Here is a 20,766-nt window from a genome sequence, read left to right as displayed (position 1 = left end):
TCTGTATATGAATACATTGCCAAGCTTAGTACAGCAATCAAGTGCAGAGTTAAGTTAGCCCTATATACAATTGTATTGCATTAACCTACAACTTCCAGTATGTCCTTAACAATGGTAAGGAGATGCTTGTATTTGTTACCATAGTATCAACGAAATCCGGCACTCAGACAGGGGAAGGGGATACGTGATAATAAGAGCTTTAATTCAACACAGTGTGTAAATAATTGGTGACGTTTCGGTCAAAGATTAGACCATCAGAATCACACAGCTGTTTGTGGTGTCAGTGGGTATGTAGTATTCAGCGCAATGTAGATGTGTGATCATGTCGCTAGAGGAGGGCGCTGTTACCAGCCATCATCAGACTGTAGACTATATAGGAACCACAATACGGATTAGTCATAGACAATAACTTTGTTAAACATATAATGAGTAAGTTGTCTTTTGGAAGATATCTTATATGTTTTAGGTCCATTAATTCTGAGGAGATTAGTAGGGGTGAAGGTTGGCTCAGTAAGGAGAAGAGGCATCATGGGGTGGGACCTGAGATCCCCACTGATTGCTGAAAAGACCATCCATTCTGTCTGCATGCTCTTCTGTCTCCTGAACTGTGGTCTTTGGAGCAGTCTACTCAAAAGAGGTCTAAAACATAAAACATATCCCAAAAGTTTAGATATTCTTTATACCAGATTTCTCAAACTTTAAAAGCTATCCTCCTATCTATGTGTTCGGGAATAACTTTCCAGAATAACTCTGGGGGTCCAACTGCTGTGGCCCCCACCAATCCAGCAAATCAGGGCTCTTCTGAATATAGTGGAGATCGATTATCCGCACCACTGGTCCATTCATGCTAAATGAAAATGCCAAAGCTCAGCACAGCGCTGAGCTCGGCATTCCCATTAAGAATGAATGAAGCACTAATGTGGATGATCAACCTTCTTTCTGGTTCTCGGAAAGGCTGGTGGCCACAGTGGTCGGACATCCGGCGATTGGAACGTTTTTCTCCATTCCGAGGATAAGGGATAACTTTCCAATATGAAAAAAACCCTTTAAGGCCTAAAACACACTTCCGCGGTCCGTTTTTCGTGTTCGTGTTCCGTTTTTTATGGGTGTTTCTCCGGTACGTTTGTCATCCATGTGATGGCGTATGCTATCCGTGTGTAATGTCTGTGTGTGTGATGTAAAATGTCGTTGATACATGTCGGCTGACAGCAGACAGAGTTGCGCGATGAGAATGAACTCGGGTGAACTTCACCCGACTTCATTGTCATACCGCGGCTCTGTCTGTGTCGCGTACTGATTAGCGGTCACCCGTGAAGGACTCACCGGTGACCGCTAATCCCCTGAGTGACTGAATTGAGCAGCGTGATTAGTGCTGCTATCACTCAGGTTACCCGCGGCTAGCTGGATCCTCCCCCCAAGACCGCAACTCACCTGTGACGTCATCGCTGTCACTCGGGCGACTTGCTGTCACAGTTGGAGGATCCAGCAGTGGCCGCGAGTAACCTGAGTGACAGCTCAGTTGATCGCGCTACTCACCTGAGTTGCTGCGTGGAGGTGACAGGAGCGGCGGTATTCTTCTGCAGCTCCTGTCACCTTCATGTAGCAGAGCTGGAAGCGACGCGGGACCTCCGTGGATTACGCCGGACATGGATGGGTATTTGGGGCATAATAAATTGGTGAACGAGGGTATTTGTTATTGTTTATTATTTCAAATAAAGGATTTTTTTACTGTGTGTGTTTATTAACTTTAACTTGCCGGTTAATCATTGGGGGTGTCTCATAGACGCCTGCAATGATTAATCTTGGACTTATTGGCAGCTATGGGCTGCCATTAACTCCTTATCCGATTGCCAACGCATATGGGCAAATCGGGAAGAGCCGGGTAGAGTCCCAGAACTGTCGCATCTATTGTAAGCGGCAATTCTGGGCGGCTGCTGGCTGATATTGTTAGGCTGGGGGGCTCCCCATAACGTGGGGCTCCCCATCCTGAGAATACCAGCCTTCAGCTGTATGGCTTTATCTTGGCTGGAATAAAAATTGGGGGGGACCGCACGCCGTTTTTTTTAATTATTTATTTATTTCACTGCACAGTATAGACCCGCCCACCGGCTGCTGTGATTGGTTGCAGTGAGACAGCTATCACTCAGCGTGTGGGCGTGTCTCACTGCAACCAATCAAAGGTGCCGGTGGGCGGGGGAAGCAGAGAATAGTAGATTGATTAATGAGCGGCCGACATTTTCAAATGAATTGAAGCCGCGTATTTTCGGCACAGCTGTTCCTCGCCGCGCTGGTGATCGGGGATTGAGAAGTATGAGCCGGGGGAAGCAAAAGACCGTGCGCCAATGTAAGTATGACTGAGAACAGCAGAAAAAAGGTAAGTAGACTGACTTTATTAAAAAAGAAAAAAAAAATAGATAGCTGGTTTAAAAACGCACACGGACGAAACGTGCTGAACACGGACATACTCCATGTGCGGTCCGTGCAGGCACGGACCCATAGACTATAGCGGGTCCGTGCCTGCGTGCTGCCGGCCAAAAACGGATATGTCGTCCGAATAGAAAACCGCACACACGTACTTACGACACAGACACACGTTCCGTGTGATTTTACGTGTGTGCGCCATCACCCATTGAATAACATGGGTCTCCGTGTCTCCGGTACGTGCAAAAACGTACCAAACACGTACCGGAGGCACGGATGTGTGTTGCAGGCCTAAAAGAGAATTATCACTAAAGCCAAAAATGGGAAACTGATTTCTTTAAACAGTCTGTCAATCACAACTTTCATTTGTTGCGCGAGATGATTTTTTTAAGTTGACTGGAAGGGAATCTGTCACCCCAAAATGACAATTAGACTGCAGAAATATTTATATAGGGGACATGGTCCGTGCAGAAATAATACCAGGCATATAGAGTTCCGCGTATTTATCTTAAAGAGAAAAAAAACCCAACTTTTTAGGCCCTGTGCGTACTGGGAAGTAACTTTTTCTTAAGAAAAATCTGCACCCTCTGGCAGAATACCGCACCCGCGGCAAAAACAGTGGTAATAGCGCATCCGCGATTTAGCTGCAGTTTTGCCGTGATTTTTCCGCGGGTTGGTACCTGCAGTTTTTTACCATTTCTATGGCAAAAACCACAGTTACCTGCAGAAAAGAAGTGACATGCTCATTGTTTTTGCTGCAGAAATTGTGCAGCAAAACCTAGAGGTAAAAAACAACGTAGTGTGCGCACAGTATTTTTTTTCCCATAGGTTTTGCTGGGGAAGGACTGCAGCAAAGTTAGGAACAAAAACCGCACCTTTTTTGCAGCAAAAACCGTGGCAAATACACACAAAAACCACAGTGTGCGCACAGGGCCTTATGCTGATATAAATGCATTACAGAACTTTTCTTTCAATCATAGCGACGGCACATTTCTTCAATTCAGTCATGCTCCTCTTCATGTTTTGCACGCCCGGCATTGGGATTGTTGTGATGTCAGACCACTCTCAGCAATCAATCTCCTATTAAATCCTTTGCTTGCGCAATGCCCCTCGGCTTCCCGGGCATGCACTCTGCGCTTCTCTTTTTCTTCTCTTACTGACACCACTGCAGCAGAGTGGCGGGTACACAGCAGTGTGAGCAGAGTGGCGGGTACACAGCAGTGTGAGCAGAGTGGCGGGTACACAGCAGTGTGAGCAGAGCGGCGGGTGCACAGCAGTGTGAGCAGAGCGGCGGGTACACAGCAGTGTGAGCAGGGTAGCGGGCACACAGCAGTGTGAACAGAGCGGCGGGTACACAGCAGTGTGAGCAGAGTGGCGGGTACACAGCAGTGTGAGCAGGGTAGCGGGTACACAGCAGTGTGAGCAGAGCGGCGGGTACACAGCAGTGTGAGCAGAGCGGCGGGTGCACAGCAGTGTGAGCAGAGTGGCGGGTACACAGCAGTGTGAGCAGAGCGGCGGGTGCACAGCAGTGTGAGCAGAGTGGCGGGTACACAGCAGTGTGAGCAGAGCGGCGGGTACACAGCAGTGTGAGCAGAGTGGCGGGTACACAGCAGTGTGAGCAGAGCGGCGGGTGCACAGCAGTGTGAGCAGAGTGGCGGGTACACAGCAGTGTGAGCAGAGCGGCGAGTGCACAGCAGTGTGAGCAGAGCGGCGGGTACACAGCAGTGTGAGCAGGGTAGCGGGTACACAGCAGTGTGAGCAGAGTAGCGCAAGAAAATGAATACACTTTATCACGCTCCCAAGGAGATGTGATAAAGCCTGGAGCATGCGCAAATATCAAATGGATGTGGGTTCGTACATCCAGATTCAGTGCACATGCCCGGGCAACTGCTGAACACTGCACAGGATTTAATAGACTGGGGCAGTCACGGCAATCGATCACATGCAGGAGCGTCCATAACTGGAAGAGGACTGTGACTGAAATGAAGAAATATGTCATCTGTATAACTGAAAGAAGAGATCTATAATGCATTCGCCTGACCATAAAAAATGTTTCTTTAGGTTTTTTTAAGACAAATACGGGGAACTTTTGTTTGACAAAATCATTTTAGTGATGCACATTGTCTCATTAATAAGAGATTGGGGCTGTTTAATGTTGAAAAGGATGTAACCGATTCCCTTTAATATTTACTGAAAAAAAAGATATTTAACATAAAAATGAGGACACTTCTGTGCATCCTCGGCGTGGCCTAAGCTTCGGAGCACCGTTACCACCTAACATTTCAAAATTAAATCCAGTCTTTTGTCTTGATTGATAGTGATCCGTTAGTAAGAGTGAGCACTGTAACATCAGATCACCTGTCTGCACTTGTATACCCAACACTGGAGGAGCACAGCCACACACACCAAGTGTCATTGCAGGTGTGCACACAATCTAGCTGCGTGCTGATGCATGGATCCTGTGTCTGTAGCTGCCACTTGATGCACCTAGAAGTATAGCAAGCCAGCGGCTTCCCCCTTCAGAGGAGGGGGACAAGACATTGTGATCTGCCGTCTGCTCACTTCAATACCCTTCCTTCTCCTTGAATCTGCAGTCAAATACATGCAGCAACCACGCATCAGAAGGTGCCTGCAGTCACATTGTGTGTGCCAACACACCTAACCAGTCAGACAGATAGCTAGCTAGTAAGCCAGTCAGACAGCTAGCTAGTCAGTCAGCCAGACAGACAGCCAGCTACCCAACTTACATAGCTACTGCCAGGAAGCCAGATTTATAGGCAGAGACCACATTATGAGGTCAGGGGGCATTATGACACAACAGCGTCCCTAACAAGGTGTGGCCACATTGATGACACGCTAGTGTTCCGTAATACCAGTTGGATCCGCATTGTGACATGCCAGTGTTATGTGCAAGGCATGGCTGCATTGGTGACATGCTAGTGTTCCGTGATATTGTAACGGGGTGCCAGGGGCGCCTCTGGGCTTGTAGTCGTGGCCCCTTCTGTCAGGCTTACCCCTGGCTCCGCCGTCACTATCGGGACGGGAGATGTCTTGGTGGGGCAGAGTGTGGTGGTGCAGATGTCGTCCGACGTATAAACACTCTCCAGGCATGGTTCGATGCAAATAAAAGACATTCTTTATTTCACAACTCTTTCAAAAAAACCGGCAGTTACAGATGACTTCACGTTCTTTTCTTAGCTGGGGAAAGCCTGCCCTGACGTCTCCTCCAGTGGGGATGTGCCCGGCTACTCTACTTCACCTGGCTCCCACTTATGGCTACCCACAGCCCGGACCCACACCGGGACTGCTTCGCACTATGAGGTTCCGCCCGCTCCTTTTCTCTCCGGCTTCCCTGTTCTTCCAGCTCCCTTCTTTCTTTCTTTCTGCCCACTCAGCTCCACACTCTGCCCCTGGCTGTTTCTTCTCTCTCGTCCCGGACACAACTGACTTCAACACACACACACTTCTCTCTCTAAGCTGCCGGCTCCTCCTCTCTCCTGCCCTGTTTCTATGGGGACAGCCGTCCCACCCGGGCTCTAGGGGAAAACCCACTGCACAGTAAAAACATGTTTATTAATAACATCAACAGTAACTACCCCAGAGTGAGGTATCTTCAGGGGGAAACTGCACCTCCTTGTAAGGGGTCTGCCCACCCCTTACATTCCTCCCCTCTTTAAGCCTAAGCCTCCCGGCAAGGCATAAATCTAAAACCACATGTAAAAACAAACAAAGTCATTTTAATAAAACTTCAAACATGTTCACCTTAGGGCACCCGCAAGGGGCACACCTGTCCAGCGCCCGGAGTCCCTCCTGGGAGCTCCCGGTCTTTGTAGACAATGTGCCCGGAGGCCGTCAGCAGGCACTCCCGGTCTTTGCTGATCTTCTGCCCGGAGACTATAACAAGCGCTCCCGGTCTTTGAAGGCAGGCACACGGACACTAAAGTCTTCCTTAACAACACGGAGGGAGCCCCTGGCTCAGTCCAGCATCAGGCTCCTTCCGGGCTCCGTAGCTTGAACAAAGGTTGCAACTGTGAAACTTTGCCGGCTCCGTAACAATGCCGGTATTCAACACAAACATGTCCATAACCTCCGGTTTTGTATCTTCAACCCCCGACGGGGTGATGGGGACTTCCGCTGAGTCAGGGGTGACGGTTTCACTGGGTCCCAGAAGAATCCCCACTCGTCTTCTTCTAGCTCCCGGGTAGGTTGCTCTTCCGGGGCCGGAACTGCTGTGTGAGTTGGAGGTCCCACCTCGACTGGCGGGGACACCTCCGGACACTGATATGTAGTTCCCAGGACTTTGCTTCCCGGCCGCAGCTGTGCCCTATAGGTGGCGCGGACTTCAGTCGAGGTCTCGCCGGTCGCGGCATCCCAGGTAGTGACCCAGGTTACTTTGGTGGGCCGCTCCGGTCCTTCTGGCACAGCCGGTAAAATAAGGGTAAGTCCTTCTGCGGCCGCAGTCTGCTTCGGCCGTCCTCTCCCCCGGCTGATTTCTACCAGCGCGCCCACTGCAGCATGCTGTTTTCTCGGGGTCTCCATCTTGCTCGGAGTTAGCGTTTTTGGTAAAGGCGTCGGGGTCAGTGGAGATGCTGGAGAAAGTGGAGGCGGGCCTACTTTTCCCGCTCTTGGGTATACTCCACCCCCAGTCTCACACATCAGGTCGACCCCTACGCGGCGGTTCTTCTTTTTCTCTGGAACACCGCCCACTTCACATATCTTCCTTCGTGCCCTGGGACCGGCACCTCCCCTCTTTGGGCGGAGTACTCCGAACTTCTTTTTCGGCACCGGCCAGCCCCAGGCTCTTCTTTTGGCGCCAATTCTTCGCGCGCTTTCTGTGTTCTCAAAGACGACGGCCATCTTGCCGCCATCTTGTGCCCGGTCCAACGCCTTAGGCACTGTTTCTTCTTCCCACCATGGGATCGGAACTCTTTTCCAATAATCCGGATCCAGGGCCCTAGGCACCACTTGGTCTCCTTTTTCTTGGAACGGGTCCCCTTGCATATGATCCGTATCCTGCCGACTACGCCACATGTAACGGGGTGCCATGGGCGCCTCTGGGCTTGTAGTCGTGGCCCCTTCTGTCAGGCTTACCCCTGGCTCCGCCGTCACTATCGGGACGGGAGATGTCTTGGTGGGGCAGAGTGTGGTGGTGCAGATGTCGTCCGACGTATAAACACTCTCCAGGCATGGTTCGATGCAAATAAAAGACATTCTTTATTTCACAACTCTTTCCAAAAAACCGGCAGTTACAGATGACTTCACGTTCTTTTCTTAGCTGGGGAAAGCCTGCCCTGACGTCTCCTCCAGTGGGGATGTGCCCGGCTACTCTACTTCACCTGGCTCCCACTTATGGCTACCCACAGCCCGGACCCACACCGGGACTGCTTCGCACTATGAGGTTCCGCCCGCTCCTTTTCTCTCCGGCTTCCCTGTTCTTCCAGCTCCCTTCTTTCTTTCTTTCTGCCCACTCAGCTCCACACTCTGCCCCTGGCTGTTTCTTCTCTCCCGTCCCGGACACAACTGACTTCAACACACACACACTTCTCTCTCTAAGCTGCCGGCTCCTCCTCTCTCCTGCCCTGTTTCTATGGGGACAGCCGTCCCACCCGGGCTCTAGGGGAAAACCCACTGCACAGTAAAAACATGTTTATTAATAACATCAACAGTAACTACCCCAGAGTGAGGTATCTTCAGGGGGAAACTGCACCTCCTTGTAAGGGGTCTGCCCACCCCTTACAATATGCCAGGTGGATCTGCATTGTGACACACCAGTGTTTTGTGCAAGGCATGGCCCTACTGGTGACACGCTAGTGTTCCGTGCTGCCAGGTGGATTCACACTGTGACGTGGCAGTGTTCCTTCTACAGACACTAACGCACAATGAAAAATAAAATTATCAAAAAAATGTTTTGTTGGGTTTTTTTTAAGATTTTTTTTTTCACCTGCATCTGGAAAGTCGAGGAGAGAGCATTCCACCAGGGGGAGACAACAGGTCACAAAAGACATGATCCAAAGAAAAGACAAAAGAAAATCGTAACACTGAGTGACTCACTTTAATTGGACTGGAAGCTGACAAGAGAACTAGCTGGCTGATGAATGTGCCAGCCAGCTAACCTGCCAACCACTAAGCTAGATAGCCATCCAGTCAGCTAGCTACACAACCACTTAGCCAGCCATCTAACCATCCAGCCGTCAGGCTAGCCAGCTAAATAGGTAACCAGCAAGCCAACCAGTTAGCCAGACATACAGTCAGCCATCCAGCTACAGTAGCTAGCTAGCCAGCCATCCAGCTAACTAGCCATCTATCCAAGCTAGATCACATTAGACTATAATTTGACGAGAACTTGTCAGATTGATCAGAAGGACCAATACAGCTATAATGCCAGCCATCCATCCAGGCAGCCAATCAGCAAACAAGCGAGCCAGACAGACAAGATAGCCAGCTAGTTAGCCAGCCAACCAGCTAGCAAGGTAACAAACCATCCAGCTAGCCAGCCAGACAGCTAGTCAGCCAGCTCACTTTAACTGGACTATAATCTGACAAGAGAATTTGTCAGATTGATGAGGACAAATACATTGTGCTACATTTGAATCTTATCACACTCAGCCAACTAGCAAGCAAGCAGGCATCCATCCAGCCAGTTAGCTAGTCAGCCATCTAGTCAGCTAGCTACACAGCCACTTAGCCAGCCATCTATCAAGTCTGCCAGCCAGCGAGCTAGCTAGCTAGACAGCTCGCCACTCAGCCAGAAAGACAGCTAGCTGACCAGCCAATTAGCCAAATATCTAGCGAGCCAGGAGGCTCGCCAGTCAGCTAACTAGCCAGCCATCCAGCGAGTCAGCTAGTCAGCCAACTCTCTAGTCAGCCAGCTAGATAGACAGCTAGCCTGGCATACTACTGCCAGGCAGCCAGATTTATAGACAGAGGTCACATTGTAAAGTTAGGGGTATTGTGACACAACAGTGTCCCTAGCAAGGTGTGGTCGCATTGATGACATGCTAGTGTTCAGTGATACCAGATAGATCCATATTATGACACAACAATGTTCCATGCAAGGCATGTTCGCATTGGTGACACGCTAGTGTTCCATGATGCCAAGAGGATCCACACTGACACAGCAGTGTTCTGTATACAGGCACTGACTGCCAATGAAAAACAAAATAATAATTTAATCCAGCCAGCTAGCCAGTCAGTCAACTAGCAAGACACCCAGCTAGCCATCAAGCTAGACAGCCAGCCAGCTAGACATCCAGACCACCAGCCAGCTAGCCACTCAGCCAGCCAGTTAGCAAGCCATCAAACTAGGCAGCCAGCCAGCTAGTCAGACATCAAATTAGCCAGCCAACAAGCTATCCAAATACCTATTAAAGGAGCCAGTTAGGGAGCAAGCAAATCAGTCAGCCAGCTAGCTAGCCAGCACGCTAGTCAGCCTGTCAGACAGCTAGCTGACCAGACAGACCGCTAGCCAACTGTCATAGCTACGGCCAGGCAGCCAGATTTATGGGCACAGGCCATATTGTGAGGTACAGGGGCATTGTTACACAACAGTGCCCCTAGCAAGGTGTGGCTGCACTGATGATACACTAGTGTTCCATGATGCCAGGTGGATCCACATTATGACATACTAGTTTACTGTGCAAAGCATGGCTGCATTGGTGATACGCTAATGGCAAATGTGGCCCTACTGCCATACATCCAGCCTGCCACTTAGCTCGCCACTCAGCCAGCTAGCTAGCAAGTCAGACAGCTAGCTAACCAGCCAATTAGCCAGACATAGCCAGCAAGTTAGCCAGCCAACAAACTAAGCAGTTACCTAGCCAGCCAACTAGCCAGCCATCCATCCATCCAGCCAGTCAGACAGCCAGTCAAACAGTTAAGGCCCCGTTACACGCAACGACATTGCTAACAAGATGTCGTTGGGGTCACGGAAATTGTGACGCACATCCGGCCTCGTTAGTGACGTCGTTGCTTGTGACACGTACGAGCGACCGCTAACTATGCAAAATACTTACCAAATCGTTGATTGTTGACACATCGTCCATTTCCAAAATATCGTTGCTGCTTTTGGATGCAGGTTGTTCATCGTTCCTGAGGCAGCACACATCGCTACGTGTGACACCCCAGGAACGACGAACAACACCGTACCTGCGTCCTCCAGCAACGAGGTGGGCGGCTGCTCTCCGTCCCCTCCACTTCTATTGGACGCCTGCCGTGTGACGTCGCTGTGACGGTTAAAAAAGAGGCTGTTCACCGGCCACAGTGACGCCTAGGAAGGTACGTATATGTGACGGGTACTAGCGATATTGTGCGCCACGGGCAGCGATTTGCCCATGACGCACAAACGACGGGGGCGGGTGCTTTCACGAGCAACATTGCTAGCGATGTCGCTGCGTGTAAAGCAGCCTTAAGCCAACTGGCCAAGCTACTGACAGGTAGCAAGATTTATAGGCAGAGGCCACATTATGAGATCAGGGGGCATTGTGACACAACAGTGTCCCTAGCAAGGTGTGGCTGCATTGATGACAGGTTAGTGCTCTGTGATGCCAGGTGGATGCGCATTGTGACATACCAGTGTTCTTTGCAAGGTGTGGCTGCACTTTTGACATGATAGTATTCCATCTACAGACACTGACGGGCAATGAAAAATAAAACGTAGCAAAGGACAAATACAATGTGCTACATCTGCATGTTATCACACTCAGCCAGCTAGATAGCCAGTCAGCTAGCCAGACAGCCACAATCCAGTGAGCAAGCCAACAAGCTAGCCAGCGAGCCAGTCATCTAGCCAGTCAGTCAGATAGCTAGCCACCCACCAAGCCAACCAGCTAGTCAGCCACTTAGCCAAAGTAGCCAGCCAGCTAGACAGCCAGAAAGACAAGTCAGCTAGCCAGTTAGCCACTCAGACAGGTAGCTAACCAGACAGTTTGCAAGCCACCAAACTAGCTAACCAGCCATTCAGCTAGATAGCCAGATAGACAGCCAGCTAGCAAACCATCCACCTAACTAGCCAGCCATCTAGCCACTCAGTCAGATAGCTAGCAAGCCACCAAACCAACCAGCTAGCCATCCAGTTAAGTAGCCAGCAAGCCAACCGGCAAGTCAGCCACTTAGCCAGCTAGCTAGCCAGTCAGTTTGCAAGCCACCACAAATATTTTAAAAAAAACTGACCTGCACATCCTACAAGTGTCTATAGGTGCCAGCTGAAAAAACATAACAATTACAAGATACATACAGCTGCACACAAAATGCCATCAATGTATAAGGGAACTCAGGTACTGCATTACTGCTATATGAAAAAATGAGATTTTTATTTTATGAATTGGCCAATGCATGTAAGCCCGGAAACCAACGGCAAGGTAAATCTCAATATTCCGGGTACCTAACTAATATGCCACTATCTGCATTTTGTGTGCAGCTGTATATATCTTGTAATTGTTATGTTTTTTCACAGCTGGCACCTATACACACTTGTAGGATATGCGGGTCAGTTTTTTTGAAATATTTGTAGTGAGTCTTTTTCTGACTGAGCACTCCACCCTATAAACCAGGCTGTGTTCATAATCCTTGTATCAGGAGTCCTAGCTGCCCAGACATGGAGGTTAGTCCAGATAGTGGCAATTCAAGTTAGATTTTTTTTTTAGTCTAGCTGCCCAGACACGGATGTTTTTAACCTAGATAGTGGCATTTTAGTTAGGGACCCGGAATATTGAGATTTACCTTGCCGTTGGTTTCCGGGCTTACATACATTGGCCAATTCATAAACTAAAAATCTCATTTTTTCATATAGCAGTAATGCAGTACCTGAGTTCCCTTATACATTGATGACATTTTGTGTGCAGCTGTGGGTATCTTGTAGTTTGCAAGCCACCAACTAGCCAGTTAGCCAGCTATTCAGCTAACTAGCCAAATAGACAGCTAGCAAGCAAGCCATCAAGTAGCCAGAAAACAAGCTAGCCAGTTAGCTAGCCAGTCAGGCAGCTAGCCAGTTAGTCAACAGTTAGCCAGCCATCCAGTTAGTGAGCCAGCTAGCTTAACCAGCCAGCGAGAAAGCCAGCCTGTCAGCTAGCTATCCAACTGGCATGCCTACTGCCCGGCAGCCAGACTTATATGCAGAGTCCACATTGTGAGGTACGGGGGCATTGTGACACAACAGTCTCCCTAGCAAGGTGTGGCTGCATTGATAATATGCTAGTTCTCTGTGCTGCCAGGTGGATCTGCATTGTGACATACCAGTGTTCTGTGCAAGGTATGGTGCCCTGGTGATACATTAGTGGCAAATATGGCTCTGTTGCCACACATCCAGCCAGCCAGCCAGTAAGCTTGCCATTCACCCATGTAACTAGAAAGACAGACAGCCTGCTAGATGGCCAGCCAATTAGCCAGACATCTAGCCAGCCATCCAGCAAGTTACCAAGCCAACTAGCCAGCCAGTCAGACAGACAGCTAACCAACTGGCACAGCTGCTTCCAGACAGCAAGATTTATAGGGAGATTCCAAATTGTGAGGTCAGGGAGCATTGTGACACAACAGTATTCCTAGCAAGGTGTGGCCCCATTGCTGACACGCTAGTGTCGCGGGCGGAGGAGGGGACGCCGCGCTCTCCCACTGCTCGGGTCCAGCTGCCGCTCCAGACCCGAGCAGACGGGTCACCACCCGTCCGCGGTCCTTCCAGCAACCTCCGAGCAGTCCCCCTGCAGACTTTCACCGCCGTCTGCTGACCTTGCTGTCACTGTCCGGGGCACACACCCGGACCAACTTCAGGCTTTACTACTGTCACTTTTCTGTCACTTCAGCTTTTCTCTTTAGCTCCACTGCTACTTCCTTCTACTTCACTCCCCTAACCTCTTCTGCCTGGTTCCTCCCGCCTCCAGGGCTGTGAACTCCTCGGTGGGCGGAGCCAACTGCCTGGCCCAACCCCTGGTGTGAACATCAGCCCCTGGAGGAAGGCAACAAGGATTTTGGTAGCCTTGGTGTTCCTACCTGGGGTGTAGGGTGTGGTGGTGTTATGACCTGTGACCCCTGGCTTGCCCAGGGCGTCACATTCCCCCTCAGCAAAATGCAGACCGTCCGCGGGCTGCCCGTCCAACACCGGTTTTATTTTCTGAAAAATATATAAAAAGGTAAAACGGTAACATAACAATTCATGACATCATCCCACATCGGGAGGCACATTTCTTAAACGTTGCAAACGGTTTACGGTTACGGTCTCCGCTCTCTCCCACCCAAGCAACCTGGCCCTGATGCTGCCCCTAAAACCCAGGCAGCACCCCTTGACCCAAGTCCAGCACAAGTTACCCGAGCGGGATCTGTCCTTCCCCTCCAGAGGGTAGCCACCGGTTCCTGTGGTGGCTGGGCCCCAGCCTGCTCTGCTCAGGGCCCTCCCTCCAACCTGCCTCTCCGGAGGCGGCAATGCGGAAACTATAATGGTAAAACAACTTATTTACAAGCCACTAATGTTTGTGGTTGCCCTGCAAGTTCACGGGCTTGTCCATGGAAAGTCCTCCATGCAAAACTTTTTAAACGGTCCCCACGGGGACAACGGTGCCGGCAACGGCCGGTTTTCTCAATCACGGTTAATCAGATGAAGCTTCGGTTCCATTTTTGCTTATCATTTTCATTTTCAACTTTCAAACACAACTCAGACAAACACAGTGGTGGTCCCAACGGGGACTGGACAACGGTGCTCCGCTGCCCTACTCCAAGTCGTCAGCTTCATCTGAGGGAGGAGGCGCGGCGCTCACTCGGGACTCCTGGCTGCCCCTTAGCTTAGCGTCCAGCGCAAACCACCCCCTCTCCCCACAGTGCCGGGTGTATTGCACAATGTCGCCCGGCATTAGGTTACGGCCGGGATGCTCCTCAGGCAGGTGGGCATTCACATCCCGCCGGGCTACAAACACTTCGGCCTCCAGGCCCGGTTCATATATAAACCCATAGCCCCGGCGGACATCAAACCGCCTCACCTGCCCTTCGTACAGCGGGCCCCGGACACGGAACGTTGCTTGACGGAGGCTCTCTTTCTCTCTAATTGCTCGGGCCACCAGCTCCGCCTTCTTCCTCTCTCTCTCACCGATCTCCAGGCCCAGCGGTACCGGCTCCCTGTCCCAATACGGCGCTGCTGTGAGCTCCGGCGCACGGGTCAGGCCCCGCGGGACATTCTGGATGTTGCCCACTGTCAGGGATCTGGGCGGCAAGTCCCGCGGTGTCTTGGCCTTAGGCGCCACCTTGCAGCGACAACCTGGCGCTACCTCAGCCGAGGTGTGGGGGATGGGCACAGGGGCTCTCCGCAGCTGGGCCTCCGGCTCGGAACGGTTCATCAGCTCCGGATCGGGGACTTTCTCTGGAGACGCCTCCGGTGCGGTTTTCGGAGCCTTCCAGGGCAACACCTCCGGTCGACTACGGGCTCCGGCTACAGGTCGGCATGCTGGGTATTGCGGTTCCGGTTGCGGTGGTAGCGGGCCTAGTGGCGGGGTCACGGCTTCCGAGACGAGTGGCGAGGGAGGTAGCGGGGGGAAGAGGGCTTGGACCGGGTCCCGCAGCCGCGATGACCGGCCCTTCAAGGGCATCGGGGCGTGGGTCACTCACCCTCCCTTCCTCTGCCTCCTCCTCGCGTCTCCACACGGCTGCTATAACGTCCGCCATGTCGGTCTCCCACTCCTCCATGAGGAGCTGCATCCTGACCTACAGCCGCTGGTAGAGCTGCGCGGTCCGGATCTCCACCCACGCCGCGGTTCCAGGCGCGGGGGCTACGGTGTCGCGGGACGGCATCCACATGCTGCTGGCGGCTTTTCCCAGGAACAAGATGTCTGCAGAGTCCTGGCGTCCCTGCTTTTATAGCTGCGCTCACATGCAGCCAGCCGCCATCGCGTCCCCCTTAGCTTCTTTCCGGCCCCTCCTCTATTGGGGCGGGGTTTTGGCCTTCGCGCCTCTGCTACTCGAGAAGACGCTCGAGCGGGAACTTTTCGCGCCAAAGATGGCGACTTCCGAAATTTTTCAGCCGGATACCTCCGGCGGTCACAAGGCGCACCTCTACCCAACGGCAGAGCGGTAAGATCCTGTTCGTGACGCCAAGTTGTCGCGGGCGGAGGAGGGGACGCCGCGCTCTCCCACTGCTCGGGTCCGGCTGCCGCTGCGGCTGCTGCGGCCTGCTGCTGCTGCTCGGTGGCTCGAGCGATGGGCCGGATCCCGGGGACTCGAGCGGCGCTCCTCGCCCGTGAGTGAAAGGGGGTTTTGGGTGTGGGGATTGTTTATTGTCCGTGACGCCACCCACGGTTGTGGTGATTTGTTGACACCACCGCTGCTCTGTATGGGGATCCCGGGAGGGATGGTATGGAGCAGCCAGTTGTTGTGTTGCCCCTCCATGGTAGGGGTTGGTGATCCCGGGGCCCAGTGATGAAGTGGGAGATGCAGGGCTTGGTGGGCGCAGGAACGCGGGGGCAGCGCTGTGCCTTGCGGCACTGTGGTACTCACTCAGCCTGAGACGATGACACAGTTCTTGGTAAAACACACGGCTGAAAAGACGGTTCCCACGGACGGCTGCACTTGCTTTCCCCAGTAGGTGACGGTGACGGTCCCTTTTTCCTGCACCTAAGTTGATGATGGTTGCGATGGGTTCCCACCGGTAACCCGCTCCCCGGCTTGGATATGGGCCGGAGGAGCCCTACTTTGCCCGCAGCCGCTGGCCCTGAGAAACTGGTGCCCTGGCAGTGGCGGTGTCTCTCTGTTATGGTTGGACTGTTGCCTTCAATCGGGACTTGGTTGTTAGGAGACAGACGTCCCCTTCACTGACGGATTTGGCAAATTATGGCGACTCCTAGCCTTGCCGGGATCCAAAAGGCCCCTGCCCTGGTGCTGACTGTTCTTCGTATACTGCTCCAGACCGCTGGGTCACCACCCGTCCGCGGTCCTTCCAGCAACCTCCGAGCAGTCCCCCTGCAGACTTTCACCGCCGTCTGCTGACCTTGCTGTCACTGTCCGGGGCACACACCCGGACCAACTTCAGGCTTTACTACTGTCACTTTTCTGTCACTTCAGCTTTTCTCTTTAGCTCCACTGCTACTTCCTTCTACTTCACTCCCCTAACCTCTTCTGCCTGGTTCCTCCCGCCTCCAGGGCTGTGAACTCCTCGGTGGGCGGAGCCAACCGCCTGGCCCACCCCCTGGTGTGAACATCAGCCCCTGGAGGAAGGCAACAAGGATTTTGGTAGCCTTGGTGTTCCTACCTGGGGTGTAGGGTGTGGTGGTGTTATGACCTGTGACCCCTGGCTTGCCCAGGGCGTCACACTAGTGTTCTGTGATGCCAGTTGGATTCGCATTGTGACACAGCAGTGATCCATGCAAGGCATGGCAACATTGGTGAAAAACGTTTCTTCAGGACAAAATGACAACTGTATCTTGAAGCATCTACCTGCTGAATAACTCTGGGGGTTCACAATCATCTACAAAATGTTGTGTGCACATACCCTGAGAGTGCCCATAGCCTTCAGATAGTAGTTAGGATCTCCATACACATTAACCTAAAGTTGTCTGAACTCACCAATATCGACAGGTTCTGCTGACAAACCAATGTGTATGGGGGCTCTAACTGGGAATTGTTGGGAGAGATAAGGATCCAGCATTTCCGATTACGGACTGTAGATCCTATATTCCTAAGTGATAAGCTGCTGCCAGAGATGTCTAGCATTGGTTCTAATAGAGAACACAGGAACACTTGGCAGAATGAGTGTGCCTGTATATGGGAGAGCCCAGACAACACTGTTAAAGGGGTGTTCTCAAGTGTAATAGATATCCTTTATCCAAGCGATAGCTTTCCGATCACTGCGGGTCTGACCATTCTGGCCCCCACCGATCCTAAAAATCAGGACACTGGAGAGCCCTCACTGAATGGACTGGAGGTTGATCATGAGGACTACCTCTGTATTCATTCTTAATGGGAGTGGCAGAGATTGCTGCGCACAGTGCTCGACTGATCTTGAGCACATCTATTAGAATGAATGGAGTGCGCACAATCGACCTCCACTCCAATCAGCCGGGGCTTTTCAGTGTCCTGACTTTCGGGATCTTTGGTGGTCAGTCCTTCAGCGACTGGAAAGTTATTGCTTGGATAAAGGATATCTTTTAAATCACCACATTAATGGCTATCATCCATAAAGTGGCCATATTTTGGTGGTTTTCTTATGTCCACAATTCTTATGATCCAAACTTAAAGCATCATGTATGCTTGTAATGCTGTATGTTCAGATCCACAGTCAGGTCTGAGGAATTGAAGCTGTAAATCATCTGAACTAGGCTAGAGACCTCCAGTCAGGATGAGAATTGCTATGTGAATCTAGCTTTAGACCATTTTCTGCCAAATCATTTCTGGACAGGTCCAATGACTTTTCTGTCAGTGACCTCCTTTAAATAAAACTGCAGACAACAACGGAAACTAATGGTCTGCCTACGTTGACTGACCAGCATCACTTAACGATTACTGATAAATGTTTATTTATCAATTGCCCGTCATTTAAAAGGGAACCTGTCATTTTAAAAACAAACAAAACAAAAAAACACTATAACCAGGTATAGCATTAATCTGCAGGTTAATAGCATTCTGAACCAGCCTAGCATCTGTACTGAGAGCCCTGCTGCCAGGAGAAAATTAACTTTATTCCTCCCGACAGCATTCAGCTTCTAGTTTAAGGGAGGCTGGTATGGCTTAAGCCACTGCTCCATTTATAGTGAGCGGTGTCTGTAACTGCGCCCCCGGGCAGTAACGAACAACTGACTAATGCTGAGCTCTAATGTAGAGCCGGTTGTTAGGCTGTGTCCGCACTTTGCGTTGTCGTAGTTGCAGTTCTAAACACATCCTCTGGCTTTTGCCAAAGTTGCTTTTGAGCACAGAAACGTGATAAATACACGTGCGTATTTACCGCGTTTTTAGCCGCGTTTTTAGCGCTTTTTACATGCTTTTCCATTGCGTTTAGACAGATGCATTATGAACATAAAGACACTGCTAAATAAAGTTTAAACAGTCAAACACTATGAAAAAAGGGGAAAAAAGGAACACAATTATTTAAATCATAATGAAAATAGTTATATTTAATTATAGTGGTTTTATACTATTTATCGCTAAAATAACAATAAATTAATATTTTTCATTAATTTAATTGTCAGATTATGTGTGTGTGTAAAGGGACATATCAATTCATTATTTTGATGTCAGAAACGCATGCGTTTTGTTAGTCCAAAACGCATTCTTTCTGCAGCAAATAAGCATGTAAAACACTGGAATTTTGATGTTGCTTGCTTTTTACAACTTCTCATTGACTTCAATGTTAGCAAAACGCAGCCCAAATGGCAAAAACAATTGACATGCTGCTTCTTTGAATGCAGAGTTTTTGCCCAAAATTATGGAAATTAAACGCAGCGTTTTGAACTGCAAAGTGCGCACAAGAAATCTCCATTTCCCCTAGACTTTGCTTGGAAATCAAATCGCAAGCCTTTTGGCATGAAAACGCTGTAGTTCAAAATGCTGCGGAAAGCAGCTGAAACGCAGGTGAAAACGCAAAGTGCGGACACAGCCTTAGTGCCGAGGTGTGGTATAGTGCCAGTCACTATACATTGAGCAGTGAATGAATCCATGCCAGCGCTACCCCTGTGACTAGAGCCAAATGCTGCCAGGAGGAATAAAGTTCATTTCCTCCCAGCAGCAGAGCTTCCATTGCAGGCACCGGGCAGGTCCAGAACGCTATTAACCTGCAGATTAATCCCATATCTGCAGGTTAATAGCATTTTTTTTTACATGACAGATTCCTTTTATATCACTGTCAATTGGTAAATATGTACTGATCAGCAGTCGTTTAGTGACTGCTGATCAGTACAAACACATAAATGCACCAAATTAACTGTACTGCTGTGTATGTAGGTTAGCAAATTGAAAAAGGTAATGAATGGACTGGATGGATTAGGTTTAATTTAGTATTGTTATAATTGTTTATTGGTTTTAAAATGACAAACAACAGAAGGAACAGTTTTTAATAGAAAAGTCTAATGTTTAATGATGTCCATGGCTTGTAATGAAAGAAGGCCATGAACAGTGTAAAGTTAAGTAAAAATATGCTGATGCTGTGATGTGACCCAATGCTAGTATGTGCCCCCATCGTGGTGCAGCCACCATCCTGACATGTGCCCCCCTCCTGCGGGTTAAGGGCGCTTTCACACTTGCATTCAGCGCAATCCGCCACTATGGAGAATAGCGCAGTCAGTTAACGCACTGCGCTATTCTCCATAGACTTGTATTGACGACGCACTGTAACGCAAGTGTCCTGCGCTGCATCTGCTGGACGACACTGAGTCGTTATTTTGACGCAGCGTCGGACGGAGGGAACGCTACATATACCTTTTTTTTGGGTCATAAAAATAACGCACCTTGACAGATTTGAATCCGCCAAGGTGTCTAATGATTGTCTATGGTGGCGGATTCCGCCGCTATGCGCTAAGCGGCGGAATCCACTGACAAATTCCATGACGTTCTACTAAGCATGCTCAGCATGTCCAGAAGAACGATCTAAATCATTTAAAATCACTCCTGGTCTCTCTCCCCCCTCCCCCCCCCCCCCCCCCCTCATACTCACCAATCGCGGGCGCAGCGCTGCACAGCTATCACAAAGCTCCGGCGGCTTTTCCTCAAAGCTCCGGCCGCTCATTATTCAATCTCGTATTCCCTGCTTCCCATGCCCACCGGCACCTATGATTGGTTGCAGTCAGACCCGTCCCCACGCTGAGTGACAGCTGTCTCACTGCAACCAATCACAGCCGCCGGTGGGTGGGTCTATATCGTGCATTAAAATATTGTGCGGTCCCCCCCAATTTTGATACCAGCCAAGAAAAAAGCCACACGGCTGTAGGCTGGTATTCTCAGGATGGGGGGGCCCACAGCCTAACCATATCAGCCAGCAGCCGCCCGGAATTGCCGCATCCATTAGATGCGACAGTCCCGGGACTCTACCCGGCTCATCCCGAATTGCCCTGGTGCAGTGGCAATCGAGGTAATAAGGAGTTAATTGCAGCAGCCCATAGCTGCCACTCAGTCCTAGGTTAATCATGGCAGGCGTCTCCCCGAGATACCTTCCATAATTAACCTGTAAGTTAAGTAAAATAAACATATACACCTGAAAAAATCCTTTATTTGGAATAAAATACAAACCCCCCCCCCTTCATTTACCACTTTATTAAACCCCCAAATACCCCTCCAGGTCTGGCGTAATCCACAGAGGTCCCACGACGCTTACAGCTCTGCTACATGAAGCTGAGAGAAGCGGCAGTAGAACACGACCGCTCTCTGTCTGCTCCACGCAACTGAAGTGAG

Source organism: Anomaloglossus baeobatrachus, chromosome 1, assembly GCF_048569485.1.
Source record: "Anomaloglossus baeobatrachus isolate aAnoBae1 chromosome 1, aAnoBae1.hap1, whole genome shotgun sequence".
Lineage (NCBI taxonomy): Eukaryota > Metazoa > Chordata > Amphibia > Anura > Aromobatidae > Anomaloglossus > Anomaloglossus baeobatrachus.
This window is presented reverse-complemented; position numbering follows the sequence as displayed.